At 49.0% G+C, this 20,893-nt stretch overlaps 1 pseudogene; it reads left to right on the top strand.

Moving 5' to 3' along the window:
• LOC124009447 overlaps positions 1–20,893 on the top strand; it is a 128,687-nt pseudogene that overhangs the window by 59,216 nt on the left and 48,578 nt on the right.

Raw genomic sequence — 20,893 nt, 5'->3', positions numbered from 1 at the left:
ACAACAGGCGTAGGTAGACCTTACAGTTAAATGCTGAATACAACAGGCGTAGGTAGACCTTACAGTGAACTGCTGAATACAACAGGTGTAGTAGACCTTACAGTGAACTGCTGAATACAACAGGCGTAGGTAGACCTTACAGTGAACTGCTGAATACAACAGGTGTAGTAGTCTATATACAGGGGCTACTGGTACAGAGTCAATGTGGAGGCTATATACAGGGGCTACCAGTACAGAGTCAATGTGGAGGCTATATACAGGGGGTACCGGTACAGGGTCAATGTGGAGGCTATATACAGGGGGTACTGGTACAGGGTCAATGTGGAGGCTATATACAGGGGCTACCGGTACAGAGTCAATGTGGAGGCTATATACAGGGGCTACCGGTACAATGTGGAGGCTATATACAGGGGCTACCGGTACAGAGTCAATGTCGAGGCTATATACAGGGGCTACTGGTACAGGGTCAATGTGGAGGCTATATACAGGGGTACTGGTACAGGGTCAATGTGGAGGCTATATACAGGGGTACTGGTACAGGGTCAATGTGGAGGCTATATACAGGGGGTACCGGTACAGGGTCAATGTGGAGGCTATATACAGGGGCTACCGGTACAATGTGGAGACTATATACAGGGGCTACCGGTACAGAGTCAATATACAGGGGCTACCGGTACAGAGTCAATGTGGAGTCTATATACAGGGGTACTGGTACAGAGTCAATGTGGAGGCTATATACAGGGGCTACTGGTACAGAGTGAATGTGGAGGCTATATACAGGGGCTACCGGTACAGAGTCAATGTGGAGGCTATATACAGGGGCTACCGGTACAGAGTCAATGTGGAGGCTATATACAGGGGCTACCGGTACAGGGTCAATGTGGAGGCTATATACAGGGGCTACTGGTACAGGCTATATACAGGGGCTACTGGTACAGGGTCAATGTGGAGGCTATATACAGGGGGTACCGGTACAGGGTCAATGTGGAGGCTATATACAGGGGGTACCGGTACAGGGTCAATGTGGAGGCTATATACAGGGGTACTGGTACAGAGTCAATGTGAGGGGGCACCAGTGTCGAGGTAATTGAGGTCATATGTTCATGTAGGTAGTGTTATATTCTTGCCTCAGGACTACCTGGCATGATGACTCCTTGCTGTCCCCAGTCCACCTGTCTGTGCTGCTGCGCCAGTTTCAACTGTTCTGCCTGTGATTATTATTATTTAACCATGCTGGTCATTTATGAACATTTGAACATCTTAGCCATGTTCTGTTATAATCTACACCTGGCACAGCCAGAAGAGGACTGGCCACCCCTCATAGCCTGGTTCCTCTCTAGGTTTCTTCCTCGGTTTTGGCCTTTCTAGGGAGTTTTTCCTAGCCACCATGCTTCTACACCTGCATTGCTTGCTGTTTGGGGTTTTAGGCTTGGGTTTCTGTACAGCACTTTGCGATATCAGCTGATTTATGAAGAGCTATATAAATAAATTTGATTTGATTTATTAAAGTGACTATGCATCGATAATAACAAGAGTAGCAGAAGGATAGAAGGGGAAGGGAAATGCAAGTAGTCTGGGTAGCCATTTGATTAGCTGTTCAGGAGGCTTGTGGGTAGAAGCTGTTTAGAAGCCTCTTGCCTCTTGGACCTAGACTTGGCGCTCCTGTACCACTCCTGTACCCCTCCTGTACCGCTTGCGGTAGCAGAGAGAACAGTCTATGACTAGGGTGGCTGGAGTCTATTTTTAGGGCCTTCCACTGACATCGCCTGGTATAGAGGTCCTGGATGGCAGGAAGCTTGTCCCCGGTGATGTACTGGGCCGTACGCACTAACCTCTGTGCTTTGCGGTTGGAGGCTGAGCAGTTGCCATACCAGGCAGGGACACAACCTGTCAGGATGCTTTCCATGGTGCAGCTGTAAAACCTTTTGAGGATCTGAGGACCCATGCCAAATCTTTTGTCTCCTGAGTGGGAATGGGTTTTTGTCGTGCCCTCTTCACGACTGTCTTGGTGTCCTTGGACCATGTTAGTTTGGTGATGTGTCCTCTTCATGACTGTCTTGGTGTCCTTGGACCATGTTAGTTTGGTGATGTGTCCTCTTCATGACTGTCTTGGTGTCCTTGGACCATGTTAGTTTGGTGATGTGTCCTCTTCATGACTGTCTTGGTGTCCTTGGACCATGTTAGTTTGTTGTGATGTGTCCTCTTCATGACTGTCTTGGTGTCCTTGGACCATGTTAGTTTGTTGGTGATGTGTCCTCTTCATGACTGTCTTGGTGTCCTTGGACCATGTTAGTTTGTTGGTGATGTGTCCTCTTCATGACTGTCTTGGTGTCCTTGGACCATGTTAGTTTGTTGGTGATGTGTCCTCTTCACGACTGTCTTGGTGTCCTTGGACCATGTTAGTTTGTTGGTGATGTGTCCTCTTCATGACTGTCTTGGTGTCCTTGGACCATGTTAGTTTGTGTGATGTCTTGTCCTCCATGTTAGTTTGGTGATGTGTCCTCTTCACGACTGTCTTGGTGTCCTTGGACCATGTTAGTTTGGTGATGTGTCCTCTTCATGACTGTCTTGGTGTCCTTGGACCATGTTAGTTTGTTGTCGTGTCCTCTTCACGACTGTCTTGGTGTCCTTGGACCATGTTAGTTTGTTCATGTGGACACCAAGGAACTATAGGGGGAAGAAGCTTGTTCTAACACAATATATTCTTGACTTAAGTATCTTTCAACTTTTTTTCTCAGCATCACTGCCTTCACAATTGTTTATACTCTTAAAGGGATAGTTCACCCAAATTACAAAATTACATGTTGTGTTTCCTTACCCTGTAAGTAGTCTATGTTCAAGGTTATGCAGGAATCCATGCTTTGGTTTTGTTTACCTGACCACTGTCTCCAGATGTAATTTTGTAATGTGGGTAAACTGTCTCTTCAAGTTTATATGTTGAAATGTGTCACACGTCTTGTGATGCTGGCTGAGGCTCAGTGCATCGGTCAGGTTCCCGTGTGGGGTGAGTGTAGCACCCAGTTTGTTTATCGACCAAGGATAAACTTAAGATGTTGACAGAACCAAACGTCCAATATTCTCTACTACAGATGGCCAACAGCATCGGCAGTTTGAGTAACTACTTCAGTGTCGTCGAAACACATCTACTTATAACTGCTGTTGCCATGGCTGCATCCCTAGTCTCCACCCTTCTCCAAAAGTATGCACTTACCAATGCTTACATCATCCTGACTGCTGCGCTCTCGACCAATCCTGTGCTTTTAAATCCATGACAGGGTGTGTGCAATTGCAAAGGGGTGGAGAATCGGGATGCAGACCATGCTTCGATCAGGAATTAGTTATTTACCTTGGTTGCTATTCATAGGATATGTTTATATGACTATTTACGATGTTGTTTTGACAGAGTGTGTTTGACTAGTTACCCGCCCAGAGTGTGTTTGACTAGTTACCCGCCCAGAGTGTGTTTGACTAGTTACCCGCCCAGAGTGTGTTTGACTAGTTACCCGCCCAGAGTGTGTTTGACTAGTTACCCGCCCAGAGTGTGTTTGACTAGTTACCCGCCCAGAGTGTGTTTGACTAGTTACCCGCCCAGAGTGTGTTTGACTAGTTACCCGCCCAGAGTGTGTTTGACTAGTTACTCGCCCAGAGTGTGTTTGACTAGTTACTCGCCCAGAGTGTGTTTGACTAGTTACTCGCCCAAGGAGTGTCAACATTTTCTAAAGATTGTCCTTCAATTGTACAGTACATGCATTACATATGGCCCTGCAGCTGTTACCCAAAGCAGCACAACATGCACTCATTGTGTGTGTGTATGTGTGGTTCCTCCTCCCAGCTTGCAGGAGGTGTCGCAGCACGGCTCCAGGGTGCGGAGCATGGGGGAGCAGGAGAGGGAGGCCCAGTCAAGGCAGGCAGAAGGACCAGGGCCTGAGAGGATGATGGAGGACCTGGGTCCAGATGAGCCTGACCTCTCCACTCTCAGGTACAGGCAGACTAGGAGTTGAGCACATTGTCTCAATCCCAAATGGCACCCTAAGCTCTACTGTATAGTGCAGTACTTTTGACCAGGCCCCATTGGTGCCATTTGGGACACAACCTTACTCTCTTGTGTAAACAAATGAAAGTGTGCATGGAGCCGCCCAAAAGTAAACCACATCAAAAGTGATTTGCAAAAAACCTGATCTGATTTGGCCAAAAGACTAATTGGTGGCAAAATATCAGAATTGGGCTGCCTGAGTAAAAGCAGCCTATTTAGGGAATAAGGTGCTATTTGGGTCACACCCACTGATTACCATCTCCTCTCCTGTCCCAGCCTGGTGGAGAAGATGGCCCTGTTCAACCAGCTGTCCACGCAGCCCTCCAAGCCTGCCGCTAAGGGGTCTGGGGCCTCCAGGGTGGACACCCGCCAGCGTAGGGCAAACTCCCGCTTCCAGACCCAGCCCATCACCCAGGGAGAGGTGGCTCAGGTAGGACAGGGGTGTCAAACTCATTCCACAGAGGGCTGAGTGTCTGTGGGTTTTTGCTTTTTCCTTTCAATTGATTTAGACCTAGACAACCAGGTGAGGGGGAGTTATTTACTAATTGGTGACCTTAATTAATCAATCAAGTACAAGGGTGGAGAGAACCTGTAGATACTTGCCCCTCTGTGGGACGAGTTTGACACGTGTGGTAGGGAGTCAATCCGTCAATCACTACTGTTGTTATCCATTACCCAGGTAGAGGTGGATCAGGTAGGGAGTCCTGCCCCTCTTTCAGCCCAGATAGAGGCTCTTTTCACCAGGGACTTTATGGTCTTCTTCCCTCTTGTACTTCAACACTGCAGCCTCTAGGTGTCACGGAAGTCAAGGAGACATGGCTGTTGTCCAAACCAATATTTAATTTCTGAATTGGTTCAAATTACATTTAGGGTTAAGGGTTTGGTTAAGGCAAGGGTCAGTTTTTGGGCTGTCAATGGGATGGTGGCCAGGAAAGACCCCTCCGTCTCTACACAAGTCAAGCTCTACACTGACAGTATCTTGTTATACACCAACGTCTTTGTCTTTGCCCTGATACAACTACATTTGGATCATACTTTGTAAACACTGAAGAACTCAGACAATCACACAACTATTCAGTGATTCAAGATGAGCAGCATGTATTGAACTAATATAAAACAACAACATGAAGTCATGATGTGTCTATACAAGAGATAGATCCTATGGGTACCTCTCCTCCTCCTCCGGTGACTAATGAAGAACAAGTAAGACTCAAGCAACCTGCCTAAACAATGCTGCTGATTGGTAGTGTTCTACTTATAGCGTTCCCAAGGCACGCGGGCGGCGTGCCCTAAATGTGGTCGCCAGAGGTAGCCAAGCTGCCATTAGGTACCGAGATGAGATCCTCAGACCCCTTGTGAGACCATATGCTGGTGCGGTTGGCCCTGGGTTCCTCCTAATGCAAGACAATGCTAGACCTCATGTGGCTGGAGTGTGTCAGCAGTTCCTGCCAGAGGAAGGCATTGATGCTATGGACTGGCGGATGCTTTAGTCCAGGTCTGGGAGGAGATCCCTCAGGAGACCATCCACCACCTCATCAGGAGCATGCCCAGGCATTGTAGGGATGTCATACAGGCATGTGGAGGCCACACACACTACTGAGCCTCATTTTGACTTGTTTTAAGGACATTACATCAAAGTTGGATCAGCCTGTAGTGTGGTTTTCCACTTTAATTTTGAGTGTGACTCCAAATCCAGACCTCCATGGGTTGATACATTTGATTTCCATTGATAATTTTTGTGTGATTTTGTTGTCAGCACATTCAACTATGTAAAGAAAAAAGTATTTAATAAGAATATTTCATTCATTCAGATCTAGGATGTGTGTACAGATCTAGGAATATTTCACGTTTAATTATAAAGTCGATTTAGAGAACATCAAATTTCGACCCATCATCAAAGATTGCAAGGAAGTTGTGTTGTACTACAGGTGAATGCAGCCTGCTAGGTCTAAGGTTGTACTACAGGTGAATGCAGCCTGCTAGGTCTAAGGTTGTACTACAGGTGAATGCAGCCTGCTAGGTCTAAGGTTGTACTACAGGTGAATGCAGCCTGCTAGGTCTAAGGTTGTACTACAGGTGAATGCAGCCTGCTAGGTCTAAGGTTGTACTACAGGTGTAATGAATTAAATCTGAAGATCACCTAAAGAGTGGGATGAATTATAATGCATGACATTGTAATGCTATGATAATGCCCTACTAAAGAGTGGGAAGAATGATAATGCATGACATTGTAATGCTATTAATGCCCTACTAAAGAGTGGCCACTTACACTGTGTACAAAACATTCAGAATAGCCTCAATCTGTCAGGGTTATGGACTCTACAAGGTGTCAAGCGTTCCACAGGGATGCTGGTCCATGTTGACTCCAATGCTTCCCACAGTTGTGTCAAGTTGGCTGGATGTGATTTGAGTGGTGGACCATTCTTGATACACACGAAACTGTTGAGCAAGAAAAACCCAGCAGCGTTGCAGTTCTTGACACAAACCGGTGCGCCTGCCACCTACCAGACTCCATTCAGAGGCACTTACATGTTTTGTCTTACCCATTCACCCTCTGAATTCCACACAGACACCATCCATGTCTCAAGGCTTAAGAAACCTTCTTTAACCCGTCTCCTCCCTTCATCTACACTGATTGAAGTGGATTTAACTAGTGACATAAGGGATCCTATCTTTCACCTGGATTCACCTGGTCTATGTCATGGATGTTTTGTATACTCAGTGTACATGCTTTCCATTGAGAAAAACAAATGCTTCATTGATCATTTATGAACGGCTATGACTTATGAACGATGGCATTATTTATATGACAGGTTTATGTTGTTTTCTGAATGACTTCAAGGCCTGCCTTGTCTGAAGCAATATTTTGTTTAGAGTTGGAGATGGTTCATGTTTGGTTTTGGACGGCTACCCTCCTTGCTCTGATATCTTACTGCATATGTTCTGACTGCATGCTGTCCTTTCCCCCCTGCCCCTCTATCCCTCCCTCCCACCGTCCCTCTATCCCTCCCTCCCACCGTCCCTCTATCCCTCCCTCCCACCGTCCCTCTATCCCTCCCTCCCACCGTCCCTCTATCCCACCGTCCCTCTATCCCTCCCTCCCACCGTCCCTCTATCCCTCCCTCCCACCGTCCCTCTATCCCTCCCTCCCACTGTCCCTCTATCCCTCCCTCCCACTGTCCCTCTATCCCTCCCTCCCACCGTCCCTCTATCCCTCCCTCCCACCGTCCCTCTATCCCTCCCTCCCACCGTCCCTCTATCCCTCCCTCCCACCGTCCCTCTATACCTCCCTCCCACCGTCCCTCTATCCCACCGTCCCTCTCTCTCTCTTCCTGCAGCTGCAGTATGGAGACAGGGTCAAGCTAGAGCCGCTATCCGTTTCCTTGGTCCGCTCCGTGGCATCCGTCAGCTCACAGCTCTCGGTTACCACAGTAACCACGGTGAACTCCGGCATGGGTGACCACTTGGAGAAATCTATGGCTGTCCCCTACAACCCCCCTGCCCCCACCACTACCACCCTGGACAGAGGGGTGAGGTGTGTGTCTTTATATTATAACAGCTCTCAACTGTTTCAAATAATTCAGCCTTCACTACTATTGATAGTGTATTGTTGCAAAATGGAGTAAACCTCTGTCGCACGCTCTCTCTCGCTCTCTCTCTCTCAGGTACTTCAGCCTGACCCAAGGTGGAGACTCCTCCAGTGTCCCTGAACCAGATGTGTACTCCCCTGGCCTTTCCCTGTCAGAGCAGCAGCAGGCTCACAGCAGAGCAGACAGAGGAAGGGCTCCCGGAGCCGGTCGCTCGTTCACTGGCTACAGAGAGGAAGAGGAGGAGGATGTATCGGGAGGAGGGACCAGAGAGGAGAGGGAGAGCCGTAGTGGTCCTGGAGGCAGGGAGAGCATAGACAGCAGGCAGCAGCGGTATCAGCCCACAGGCCCAGAGCCCCAGCTACCTCCGGCTCAGCAGCGGCACGCCAGCGGTAGCCACGAAAGGGGTGAGTTACAGGTGGAGCCTAGACTGTGCGAGACGGAGACTGTGCGAGACGGAGACTGTGCGAGACGGAGACTGTGCGAGACGGAGACTGTGCGAGACGGAGACGGCAGCAGCAGAAACGCCTCCCTGCAAAATGAGGTAGCACAGGAACTACCTGAGAAAGACACGGAGCTCGGAGACGCACGGAGCTCGGAGACGCACGGAGCTCGGAGACGCACGGAGCTCGGAGACGCACGGAGCTCGGAGACGCACGGAGCTCGGAGACGCACGGAGCTCGGAGACGCACGGAGCTCGGAGACGCACGGAGCTCGGAGACGCACGGAGCTCGGAGACGCACGGAGCTCGGAGACGCACGGAGCTCGGAGACGCACGGAGCTCGGAGACGCACGGAGCTCGGAGACGCACGGAGCTCGGAGACGCACGGAGCTCGGAGACGCACAGATGCTTCTGTGTCCATCACAGAAGACATGGCTGAAGACCAGGCTTCAATACTGATCCTAATGAGCATTTTATTTGGATTTTTTTTTTTACAGACATTTGCCCTCGCAGCTTCCTACGTTTGCAAAAGGACTGCCGCTGTTACTGACGGGCTGTTTGTGATTGGGATTCCAAATAAAATCAAATAAATGATTGTCGGCTGTGGCCATGCTGGTAGATCAATGCAGACACTGTAATAGTGTTGACCCGTCTCTGTCTGCATACATAGTTTTATTTTATTTACACTCCTTTCTGGAGAGAGGGGGGGAGGTGGAGAGACCCTCCATGCAGACAAACCACTGTACATAATAGACAGCAGCTGAGTTGTGAATTTGAACGTGTGTGTGTGCTTCTCTCTCTCTGTATGAGATGAGTATGGATTTATTACATATTTCACTATGGATTTATTACAATGCTGTGTGTGTGTGGCTTTCTTCATGTCTACACAGACGTGGATCACACCAGTGTGTCATTGAGAACTGCCACAACAGTCGGGTCGTCCAGGAGTGTCTCTCACAGCGCCAGTGTCCAGCAGCAGCAGATTCAGTCTTTCACCCAGCTTCCCCAGACTCTGCCCAAACCTTACACCCAACAACCCCCACAAAATCAACCCCAGCCCCAGCCTTACGCTCATCCACCTCAGCCCCATCCCCAGCCTTACGCTCATCCACCTCAGCCCCATCCCCAGCCTTACGCTCATCCACCTCAGCCCCATCCCCAGCCTTACGCTCATCCACCTCAGCCCCATCCCCAGCCTTACGCTCATCCACCTCAGCCCCATCCCCAGCCTTACGCTCATCCACCTCAGCCCCATCCCCACGCTCATCCACCTCAACCTCATCCCTTCACCCAGGCACTTTCAGCCCAGGCCAAGCCCCAGGAAAGGGAGAGGCGATTCACCCAGCCATTACCCAAGCCCTACTCTCAGATAACCCCTCTTACTCAACCCAACGCCCAGTCCTTCTCCCAGCCTCCTCCGCCCCCTCCCCAGACCCTACCCTACCGAGCCCACGTCCTTCCCCCAGTCCCTGGTCAAGTCCAAGTCCCTGCCTCTGGACAGCAGTGATGTCTTCGCAGGACACAGTGTGTCCGACCTCCTCTCCCCCGCCGAGATAGAGCCCTCAGAGATGTCCACCAAGCAGATGTCCATCAAGGAAAGGTGAATATGTGGGTGTAACTGGTTATATAAGGGCAACGTAGTACCACAGTAATACCCATAATACACTTTTAGCACCTTTTTTTTCCTATTTAGGGTTCTTCAGCTGTCCCTATAGGAGAACCCTTTGAAAAACCCTTTTGGGATCCATTTAGAACCTTTTCCACAGAGGGTTCTACCTGGAACCAAAAAGGGTTCTCCTATGGGGACAGCCGAAGATCCCTTTAGGAACAGTTTTCTAAGAGTTTATAGTACCACAGTCTGAGTCATAATACCTGTAACTGGTTATATAATGGCTATATAAGCTGGGGATTTACAGGCTTCTGTTAGCTAATGTTGGCAAACTTTTTGATTCACCCTGCTGTCTTTGTGAATAGCTTGATGATCTAAAGATTATGAGACAGAGTGAGGCAGTGTTGAATGAGTTTCTGTGTCCTTGTGAAATATGTTTCTGCCTCTTGTAGCTTTTGAGGTGAAGGGGATTTATTTCTGGCCACTGCGTTTTCCTGAACTGAGACTAGCCTCTCTCGTACTCTCTCGCTCTCTCTCCAAATGTCTCCCAGGCTGGCGCTGTTGAAGAAGAGTGGTGACGAGGACTGGAGGAACAGGATGAATAAGAAAAAGGAAGTGGTGAAGGTTTCTGTGACTGAGAGACACTCCACAGGACAGGGATGGGAGGCAGCACAGACCTACAAGAAGAAGGTGAGACTTCACATTATCTAACGGCGACGCGAGGCCACTGGGGCGACGCGAGGCCACTGGGGCGACGCGAGGCCACTGGGGCGACGCGAGGCCACTGGGGCGACGCGAGGCCACTGGGGCGACGCGAGGCCACTGGGGCGACGCGAGGCCACTGGGGCGACGCGAGGCCACTGGGGCGACGCGAGGCCACTGGGGCGACGCGAGGCCACTGGGGCGACGCGAGGCCACTGGGGCGACGCGAGGCCACTGGGGCGACGCGAGGCCACTGGGGAGGATTGCACTATATTGGGAATAGGGTGCCATTTGATGCCAGTGCCTGGGTCAGAACAGCCCTGCATGGAGCATATGGTGCCAGTCTCCCTGGGGAGGGGAGGCAGGGGTATGGTGCCAGTCTCCCTGGGGAGGGGAGTCAGGGGTATGGTGCCAGTCTCCCTGGGGAGGGGAGGCGGGGGGTGGTGCCAGTCTCCCTGGGGAGGGGAGGCAGGGAGACAGCTGTACTGCAGTCGTAACCGGCCGCGACCGGGAGGTCCGTGGGGTGACGCACAATTGGCCTAGCTTCGCCCGGGTTAGGGAGGGCTTGGTCGGTAGGGGTGTCCTTGTCTCATCGCGCACCAGCGACTCCTGTGGCGGGCTGGGCACAGTGCGCGCTAGCTAAGGTGGCCGGGTGCACGGTGTTTCCTCCGCCGCATTGGTGCGGCTGGCTTCCGGGTTGAAGCAGTGCGGCTTGGTTGGGTTGTGTATCGGAGGATGCATGTCTTTCAACCTTCGTCTCTCCCGAGCCCGTACGGGAGTTGTAGCGATGAGACAAGATAATTGCTACTACAACAATTGGACACCACAAAATTGGGGAGAAAAAGGGGTAAAAAAAAGGAAAAGAAAAAGAACTAGCACAAGAGCTTGTTTTACAATATGTGTTGCTACAGAATCGCATGTGATTATATCTATTTAATGTACAGTATTATATCGAATAACGCAAAGGTCTCGTTTAACTGACTATTAATCCATTGATTTAAAGGGACAATCCTCAGTTGAAACAATAACGCTTTACCCCCTCACTGTTTCGGTAAAAAAACAATAACGCGTTACCCCCTCACTGTTTCGGTAAAAAAGGGATGGGGCTGGAGAAAAGTAACCACTCTCAAATTCATATATGGACTCTGTGTTTCCCATGTCTTCAGGAGGAAAGGATGGTTATTGATGGTTTTGCTGCTGTCACTGTGTCTGAACAGCTGTGGGTAAGACCTGACGAAGGTGCTGTGTCAAGGCCCATGTGCCAACGATGGTCCACTGAGCTCTGTGTGAAACCTGCTACTTCTTTCATTCCACTGAGCTCTGTGGGAAACCTGCTACTTCTTTCATTCCACTGAGCTCTGTGGGAAACCTGCTACTTCTTTCATTCCACTGAGCTCTGTGGGAAACCTGCTACTTCTTTCATTCCACTGAGCTCTGTGGGAAACCTGCTGCATCTTTCATTCCACTGAGCTCTGTGGGAAACCTGCTACTTCTTTCATTCCACTGAGCTCTGTGGGAAACCTGCTACTTCTTTCATTCCACTGAGCTCTGTGGGAAACCTGCTACTTCTTTCATTCCACTGAGCTCTGTGTGACATCTGCTGCATCTTTCATTCCACTGAGCCCTGTGTGACATCTGCTGCATCTTTCATTCCACTGAGCCCTGTGTGACATCTGCTGCATCTTTCATTCCACTGAGCTCTGTGTGAAACCTGCTACTTCTTTCATTCCACTGAGCTCTGTGGGAAACCTGTTACTTCTTTCATTCCACTGAGCTCTGTGTGACATCTGCTACTTCTTTCATTCCACTGAGCTCTGTGGGAAACCTGCGGCATCTTTCATTCCACTGAGCTCTGTGGGAAACCTGCGGCATCTTTCATTCCACTGAGCTCTGTGTGAAACCTGCTACTTCTTTCATTCCACTGAGCTCTGTGGGAAACCTGCTACTTCTTTCATTCCACTGAGCTCTGTGGGAAACCTGCTACTTCTTTCATTCCACTGAGCTCTGTCCTGCAACTTCTTTCATTCCACTGAGCTCTGTGGGAAACCTGCTACTTCTTTCATTCCACTGAGCTCTGTGGGAAACCTGCTACTTCTTTCATTCCACTGAGCTCTGTGGGAAACCTGCTACTTCTTTCATTCCACTGAGCTCTGTGGGAAACCTGCTACTTCTTTCATTCCACTGAGCTCTGTGGGAAACCTGCTACTTCTTTCATTCCACTGAGCTCTGTGGGAAACCTGCTACTTCTTTCATTTTCATGTGTTCTGTTGTTCACTGCCGGTCAGTGTTGCTGTGGTCGAGGGTTGCAACGTTTCGATAATTTCCCAACATTTTTCAGGTTTTCCAGAAATCCCGGTTGGAGGATTCCCGGATGTAATGCTTATTCCCTCTCGATCAAAATATTCCAACCGCGATTTCTAGGAGACATTTGGTGGGAAATGAAAGTAAATGTACAACCCTAGTTCTGTTTACTGCTGTTCAGTGTTGCTTTTGGTCTGACACTAACTTATTGTACCTCTGGTGGTTTGGAATGCTGCTGACGAACACATTGGCTTGCACTTTCGTTGGATTTGAAGTCCGTATAGCAATGTTATTGTGTTTAGAGATAAGATGTGATGCTGCCAGTCACTGGCTTTTTACTCTGCTCAAAATGGTTGCTTTTGGTACCGCACACTGGTGACTGAGAGAGACGTGATTCAACAAAATGGTTGCTTTTGGTACCGCACACTGGTGACTGAGAGAGACGTGATTCATCAAAATGGTTGCTTTTTGTACCGCACACTGGTGACTGAGAGACGTGATTCATCAAAATGGTTGCTTTTTGTACTGCACACTGGTGACAGAGACGTGATTCATCAAAATGGTTGCTTTTGGTACCGCACACTGGTGACTGAGAGACGTGATTCATCAAAATGGTTGCTTTTTGTACTGCACACTGGTGACAGAGAGACGTGATTCATCAAAATGGTTGCTTTTTGTAACGCACACTGGTGACTGAGAGAGACGTGATTCATCAAAATGGTTGCTTTTTGTACCGCACACTGGTGACTGAGAGACGTGATTCATCAAAATGGTTGCTTTTTGTACCGCACACTGGTGACAGAGAGAGACGTGATTCAACAAAAGCAAAGAATATTACTGTAAGCCAGTAGTGACTTAACAAAATGGTAAACCACCGACAGGTCTAGGGACCGAATTGAATGGCATTTGATACAGCAACGTTAACGATTGTCCAGTTAACGATTACTTCGCATTCAAGCACCTCTGGAAATGTTCATGATTGAACATTTAACACTTCCATGCCAGTGGTGGCTGGTGCCAGAGGACGGGCTCATAATAATGGCAGAAACCGTGTGACTGGAATGGTTCCCATGAGTTTGATACTGCTCCATTCCAGACATTACAATAAACGGTCCTCCCCTCACCAGCCTCCACTGTTGCATGCCGTTGCATTTCATGTGAGGGGCTCAGGTGATGCTGTAGATGTTGTGTCCCTCTCTTTAAATGGGAAAAGACATTGTGAACCAGCTAAAGATTTGACTGGGGAACCGTCCCTCCGTCTGCTTCAGCCCTGGACCCCCCCCATCATGACTTCAGACTTGATTTATCCAAAATAATCTCTCTGAGTTGTCTTCCATCAGTGTGTTCTCTCTGCTCCTGGTCTCAGTCACAACTTGTGAATGATCATTTCTGGTTGTGAATGTTATGTTAACTCTCCTCTAGCCTGATGGTATAGAGTACAGTATATACATATGAGATGAGTAATGTAGGGTATGTAAACAAGATGCAGTAGATGGTATCGAGTACAGTATATACATATGAGATGAGTAATGTAGGGTATGTAAACATTATATTAAGTAGCATTGTTTAAAGTGGCTAGTGATACATGTATTACATAAAGATGCAGTACATGATATAGAGTACAGTATATACGTATACATATGAGATGAATAATGTAGGGTATGTAAACATTATATTAAGTAGCATTGTTTAAAGTGGCTAGTGATATATTTTACATCAATTCCCATTAATAAAGTGGCTGGAGTTGAGTCGGTGTGTTGGCAGCAGCCACTCAATGTTAGTGGTGGCTGTTTAACAGTCTGATGGCCTTGAGATAGAACTTATTTTCCACGTCAGTGGTGGCTGGAGGACGAGCTCATAGTAATGGTTGGAATGGAATGAAAACCATGTGTTTGATACATTCCATTCCAGCCATTACTATTTAAGTCATTTAGCAGACGCTCTTATCCAGAGCGACTTACAAATTGGTGCATTCACCTTATGACATCCAGTGGAACAGTCACTTTACAATAGTGCATCTAAAACTTAAGGGGGGGGGGTGAGAGGGATCACTTATCCTATCCTAGGTATTCCTTAAAGAGGTGGGGTTTCAGGTGTCTCCGGAAGGTGGTGATTGACTCCGCTGTCCTGGCGTCGTGAGGGAGTTTGTTCCACCATTGGGGGGCCAGGGCAGCGAACAGTTTTGACTGGGCTGAGCGGGAGCTGTACTTCCTCAGTGGTAGGGAGGCGAGCAGGCCAGAGGTGGATGAACGCAGTGCCCTTGTTTGGGTGTAGGGCCTGATCAGAGCCTGGAGGTACTGAGGTGCCGTTCCCCTCACAGCTCCGTAGGCAAGCACCATGGTCTTGTAGCGGATGCGAGCTTCAGCTGGAAGCCAGTGGAGAGAACGGAGGAGCGGGGTGACGTGAGAGAACTTGGGAAGGTTGAACACCAGACGGGCTGCGGCGTTCTGGATGAGTTGAAGGGGTTTAATGGCACAGGCAGGGAGCCCAGCCAACAGCGAGTTGCAGTAATCCAGACGGGAGATGACAAGTGCCTGGATTAGGACCTGCGCCGCTTCCTGTGTGAGGCAGGGTCGTACTCTGCGGATGTTGTAGAGCATGAACCTACAGGAACGGGCCACCGCCTTGATGTTGGTTGAGAACGACAGGGTGTTGTCCAGGATCACGCCAAGGTTCTTGGCGCTCTGGGAGGAGGACACAATGGAGTTGTCAACCGTGATGGCGAGATCATGGAACGGGCAGTCCTTCCCCGGGAGGAAGAGCAGCTCCGTCTTGCCGAGGTTCAGCTTGAGGTGGTGATCCGTCATCCACACTGATATGTCTGCCAGACATGCAGAGATGCGATTCGCCACCTGGTCATCAGAAGGGGGAAAGGAGAAGATTAATTGTGTGTCGTCTGCATAGCAATGATAAGAGAGACCATGTGAGGTTATGACAGAGCCAAGTGACTTGGTGTATAGCGAGAATAGGAGAGGGCCAAGAACAGAGCCCTGGGGGACACCAGTGGTGAGAGCGCGTGGTGAGGAGACAGATTCTCGCCACGCCACCTGGTAGGAGCGACCTGTCAGGTAGGACGCAAACCAAGCGTGGGCCGCGCCGGAGATGCCCAACTCGGAGAGGGTGGAGAGGAGGATCTGATGGTTCACAGTATCGAAGGCAGCCGATAGATCTAGGATGAGAGCAGAGGAGAGAGAGTTAGCTTTAGCAGTGCGGAGCGCCTCCGTGATACAGAGGAGAGCAGTCTCAGTTGAATGACTAGTCTTGAAACCTGACTGATTTGGATCAAGAAGGTCATTCAGAGAGAGATAGCGGGAGAGCTGGCCAAGGACGGCACGTTCAAGAGTTTTGGAGAGAAAAGAAAGAAGGGATACTGGTCTGTAATTGTTGACATCTGAGGGATCGAGTGTAGGTTTTTTCAGAAGGGGTGCAACTCTCGCTCTCTTGAAGACGGAAGGGACGTAGCCAGCGGTCAGGGATGAGTTGATGAGCGAGGTGAGGTAAGGGAGAAGGTCTCCGGAAATGGTCTGGAGAAGAGAGGAGGGGATAGGGTCAAGCGGGCAGGTTGTTGGGCGGCCGGCCGTCACAAGACGCGAGATTTCATCTGGAGAGAGAGGGGAGAAAGAGGTCAGAGCACAGGGTAGGGCAGTGTGAGCAGAACCAGCGGTGTCGTTTGACTTAGCAAACGAGGATCGGATGTCGTCGACCTTCTTTTCAAAATGGTTGACGAAGTCATCTGCAGAGAGGGAGGAGGGGGGGGGGAGGAGGATTCAGGAGGGAGGAGAAGGTGGCAAAGAGCTTCCTAGGGTTAGAGGCAGATGCTTGGAATTTAGCGTGGTAGAAAGTGGCTTTAGCAGCAGAGACAGAGGAGGAAAATGTAGAGAGGAGGGAGTGAAAGGATGCCAGGTCCGCAGGGAGGCGAGTTTTCCTCCATTTCCGCTCGGCTGCCCGGAGCCCTGTTCTGTGAGCTCGCAATGAGTCATCGAGCCACGGAGCGGGAGGGGAGGACCGAGCCGGCCTGGAGGATAGGGGACATAGAGAGTCAAGGGATGCAGAGAGGGAGGAGAGGAGGGTTGAGGAGGCAGAATCAGGAGATAGGTGGGAGAAGGTTTGAGCGGAGGGAAGAGATGATAGGATGGAAGAGGAGAGAGTAGCGGGGGAGAGAGAGCGAAGGTTGGGACGGCGCGATACCATCCGAGTAGGGGCAGTGTGGGAGGTGTTGGATGAGAGCGAGAGGGAAAAGGATACAAGGTAGTGGTCGGAGACTTGGAGGGGAGTTGCAATGAGGTTAGTGGAAGAACAGCATCTAGTAAAGATGAGGTCGAGCGTATTGCCTGCCTTGTGAGTAGGGGGAAGGTGAGAGGGTGAGGTCAAAAGAGGAGAGGAGTGGAAAGGAGGCAGAGAGGAAAGAGTCAAAGGTAGACGTGGGGAGGTTAAAGTCGCCCAGAACTGTGAGAGGTGAGCCGTCCTCAGGAAAGGAGCTTATCAAGGCATCAAGCTCATTGATGAACTCTCCGAGGGAACCTGGAGGGCGATAAATGATAAGGATGTTAAGCTTGAAAGGGCTAGTAACTGTGACAGCATGGAATTCAAAGGAGGCGATAGACAGATGGGTAAGGGGAGAAAGAGAGAATGACCACTTGGGAGAGATGAGGATCCCGGTGCCACCACCCCGCTGACCAGACGCTCTCGGGGTGTGCGAGAACACGTGGGCGGACGAAGAGAGCAGTAGGAGTAGCAGTGTTGTCTGTGGTGATCCATGTTTCCGTCAGTGCCAAGAAGTCGAGGGACTGGAGGGAGGCATAGGCTGAGATGAACTCTGCCTTGTTGACTGCAGATTGGCAGTTCCAGAGGCTACCGGAGACCTGGAACTCCACGTGGGTCGTGCGCGCTGGGACCACCAGAGTAGGGTGGCCGCGGCCACGCGGTGTGGAGCGTTTGTATGGTCTGTGCAGAGAGGAGAGAACAGGGATAAACAGACACATAGTTGACAGGCTACAGAAGAGGCTACGCTAATGCAAAGGAGATTGGAATGACAAGTGGACTACACGTCTCGAATGTTCAGAAAGTTAAGCTACGTAGCAAGAATCTTATTGACTAAAATGATTAAAATGATACAGTACTGCTGAAGTAGGCCAGCTGGCAGTGGGTGCGTTGTTGACACTACACTAATCAAGTCGTTCCGTTGAGTGTAATAGTTTCTGCAGTGTTGCTATTCGGGGGCTAGCTGGCTAGCTAGCAGTGTTGTTTACGTTACGTTGCGTTAAAAGAACGACAATAGCTGGCTAGCGAACCTAGAAAATCGCTCTAGACTACACAATTATCTTTGATACAAAGACGGCTATGTAGCTAGCTACGATCAAACAAATCAAACCGTTGTACTGTAATGAAATGAAGTGAAAATGTGATACTACCTGTGAATGCGACCGGGTTGTTGAGTTCTATACAGAAGACGTTGGCTAAAGTGACAACAGACACCATTGATCGACATCTCTTCTTCTCTTATGCACTTATCCAATCACCTCTGTCTTTGGTAACCTGTCTTATCCAATCACCTCTGTCCTTGGGAACCTGTCTTATCCAATCACCTCTGTCTTTGGGAACCTGTCTTATCCAATCACCTCTGTCCTTGGGAACCTGTCTTATCCAATTGCCTCTGTCCTTAGGAACCGGTCATATCCAATCGCCTCTGTCCTAATAAATGTCTTATCCAATCGCCTCTGTCCTTGGGAACCTGTCTTATCCTCCTCATATTCTCCTCCCATCTCTCTTGGCCATAAGTGCCAAGTTATTGACCCTCACAGTCAGGTAAGAACATGCACCTGCCATGCATGTTTCACTGTTCTGCCTGGTACTTGGGCTGTGTCTTAAATGGCACCCTATTCCCTATGTAGTGCACTACCTCTGTCAAGGGTCCCGGTCTAAAGTAGTGCACTATAAAGTGAATAGGGTGCCATTTAGTACGCAAAATGTGGTCTTTCATTATCCCGTCATGCCTGTCACTGATAAGGACTGGTTATACGTGTGTCTTGTGTACACATGATCACTTCCCCCTATTCCTACTCATCCTATTCCTCGATCACGTAACGGCGCGTAATGGCGTGTGTAACGGCGCGTAATGGCGTGTGTAACGGCGCGTAATGGCGTGTGTAACGGCGCGTAATGGCGTGTGTAACGGCGCGTAACGGCGTGTGTAACGGCGCGTAACGGCGTGTTATCCAATCGTAACGCGTGTGTAACGGCGCGTAACGGCGTGTGTAACGGCCCGTAACGGCGTGTGTAACGGCGCGTAACGGCGCGCAACGGCGTGTGTAACGGCGTGTGTAACGGCGCGTGTAACGGCGCGTGTAACAGTATTTGTAACGTGTAACAGCGCGTAATAGTGTGTAATAGTATTTGTAACGTGTAACAGCGCGTAATAGTGTGTAACAGCGCGTAATAGTATTTGTAACGTGTAACAGCGCGTAATAGTGTGTGTAACAGCGCGTAATAGTGTGTGTAACAGGGCGTAATAGTGTGTGTAAGAGCGCGTAATAGTATTTGTAACGTGTAACAGCGCGTAATAGTGTGTAACAGCGCGTAATAGTGTGTAATAGCGCGTAACAGCGCGTAATAGTGTGTAACAGCGCGTAATAGTGTGTGTAACAGCTCGTAATAGTGTGTGTAACAGCGCGTAATAGTGTGTGTAACAGCGCGTAATAGTGTGTAATAGTATTTGTAACGTGTAACAGCGCGTAATAGTGTGTAACAGCGCGTAATAGTGTGTAACAGCGCGTAATAGTGTGTAACAGCGCGTAATAGTGTGTGTAACAGCGCGTAATAGTGTGTGTAACAGAGCGTAATAGTGTGTGTAACAGTGCGTAATAGTGTGTGTAACAGCGCGTAATAGTGTGTGTAACAGCGCGTAATAGTGTGTGTAACAGCGCGTAATAGTGTGTGTAACAGCGCGTAATAGTGTGTGTAACAGCGCGTAATAGTGTGTAATAGTATTTGTAACGTGTGTAACAGCGCGTAATAGTGTGTGTAACAGCGCGTAATAGTGTGTAACAGCGTGTAATAGTGTGTAATAGTATTTGTAACGTGTGTAACAGCGCGTAATAGTGTGTGTAATAGTGTGTGTAACAGCGCGTAATAGTGTGTGTAATAGTGTGTGTAACAGCGCGTAATAGTGTGTGTAATAGTGTGTGTAACAGCGCGTAATAGTGTGTAACAGCGCGTAATAGTGTGTGTAACAGCGCGTAATAGTGTGTGTAACAGCGAGTAATAGTGTGTGTAACAGCGCGTAATAGTGTGTGTAACAGCGCGTAATAGTGTGTGTAACAGCGCGTAATAGTGTGTGTAACAGCGCGTAATAGTGTGTGTAACAGCGCGTAATAGTGTGTAATAGTATTTGTAATGTGTGTAACAGCGCGTAATAGTGTGTGTAATAGTGTGTGTAACAGCGCGTAATAGTGTGTGTAACAGCGCGTAATAGTGTGTGTAATAGTGTGTGTAACAGCGTGTAATAGTATGTGTAACATGTGTTATTGCGTGTAATAGTATGTGTAACGTGTGTAATAGTATGTGTAACGTGTGTAATAGTATGTGTAACGTGTGTAATAGTATGTGTAACGTGTGTAATAGTATGTGTAACGTGTGTAATAGTATTTGTAACAGCGTGTAATAGTGTGTGTGTAACAGCGTGTAATAGTGTGTGTGTAACAGCGTGTAATAGTGTGTGTGTAACAGCGTGTAATAGTGTGTGTGTAACAGCGTGTAATAGTGTGTGTGTAACAGCGTGTAATAGTGTGTGTGTAACAGCGTGTAATAGTGTGTGTGTAACAGCGTGTAATAGTGTGTGTGTAACAGCGTGTAATAGTGTGTGTGTAACAGCGTGTAATAGTGTGTGTGTAACAGCGTGTAATAGTGTGTGTGTAACAGCGTGTAATAGTGTGTGTGTAACAGCGTGTAATAGTGTGTGTGTAACAGCGTGTAATAGTGTGTGTGTAACAGCGTGTAATAGTGTGTGTGTAACGGCGTGTAATAGTGTGTGTAACGGCGTGTAATAGTGTGTGTAACGGCGTGTAATAGTGTGTGTAACGGCGTGTAATAGTGTGTGTAACGGCGTGTAATAGTGTGTGTAACGGCGTGTAATAGTGTGTGTAACGGCGTGTAATAGTGTGTGTAACGGCGTGTAATAGTGTGTGTAACGGCGTGTAATAGTGTGTGTAACGGCGTGTAAT

The sequence above is a fragment of the Oncorhynchus gorbuscha genome, linkage group LG22, assembly GCF_021184085.1.
Source record: "Oncorhynchus gorbuscha isolate QuinsamMale2020 ecotype Even-year linkage group LG22, OgorEven_v1.0, whole genome shotgun sequence".
In the NCBI taxonomy this organism is placed as follows: Eukaryota; Metazoa; Chordata; class Actinopteri; order Salmoniformes; family Salmonidae; genus Oncorhynchus; species Oncorhynchus gorbuscha.
This window is presented reverse-complemented; position numbering and strand designations above follow the sequence as displayed.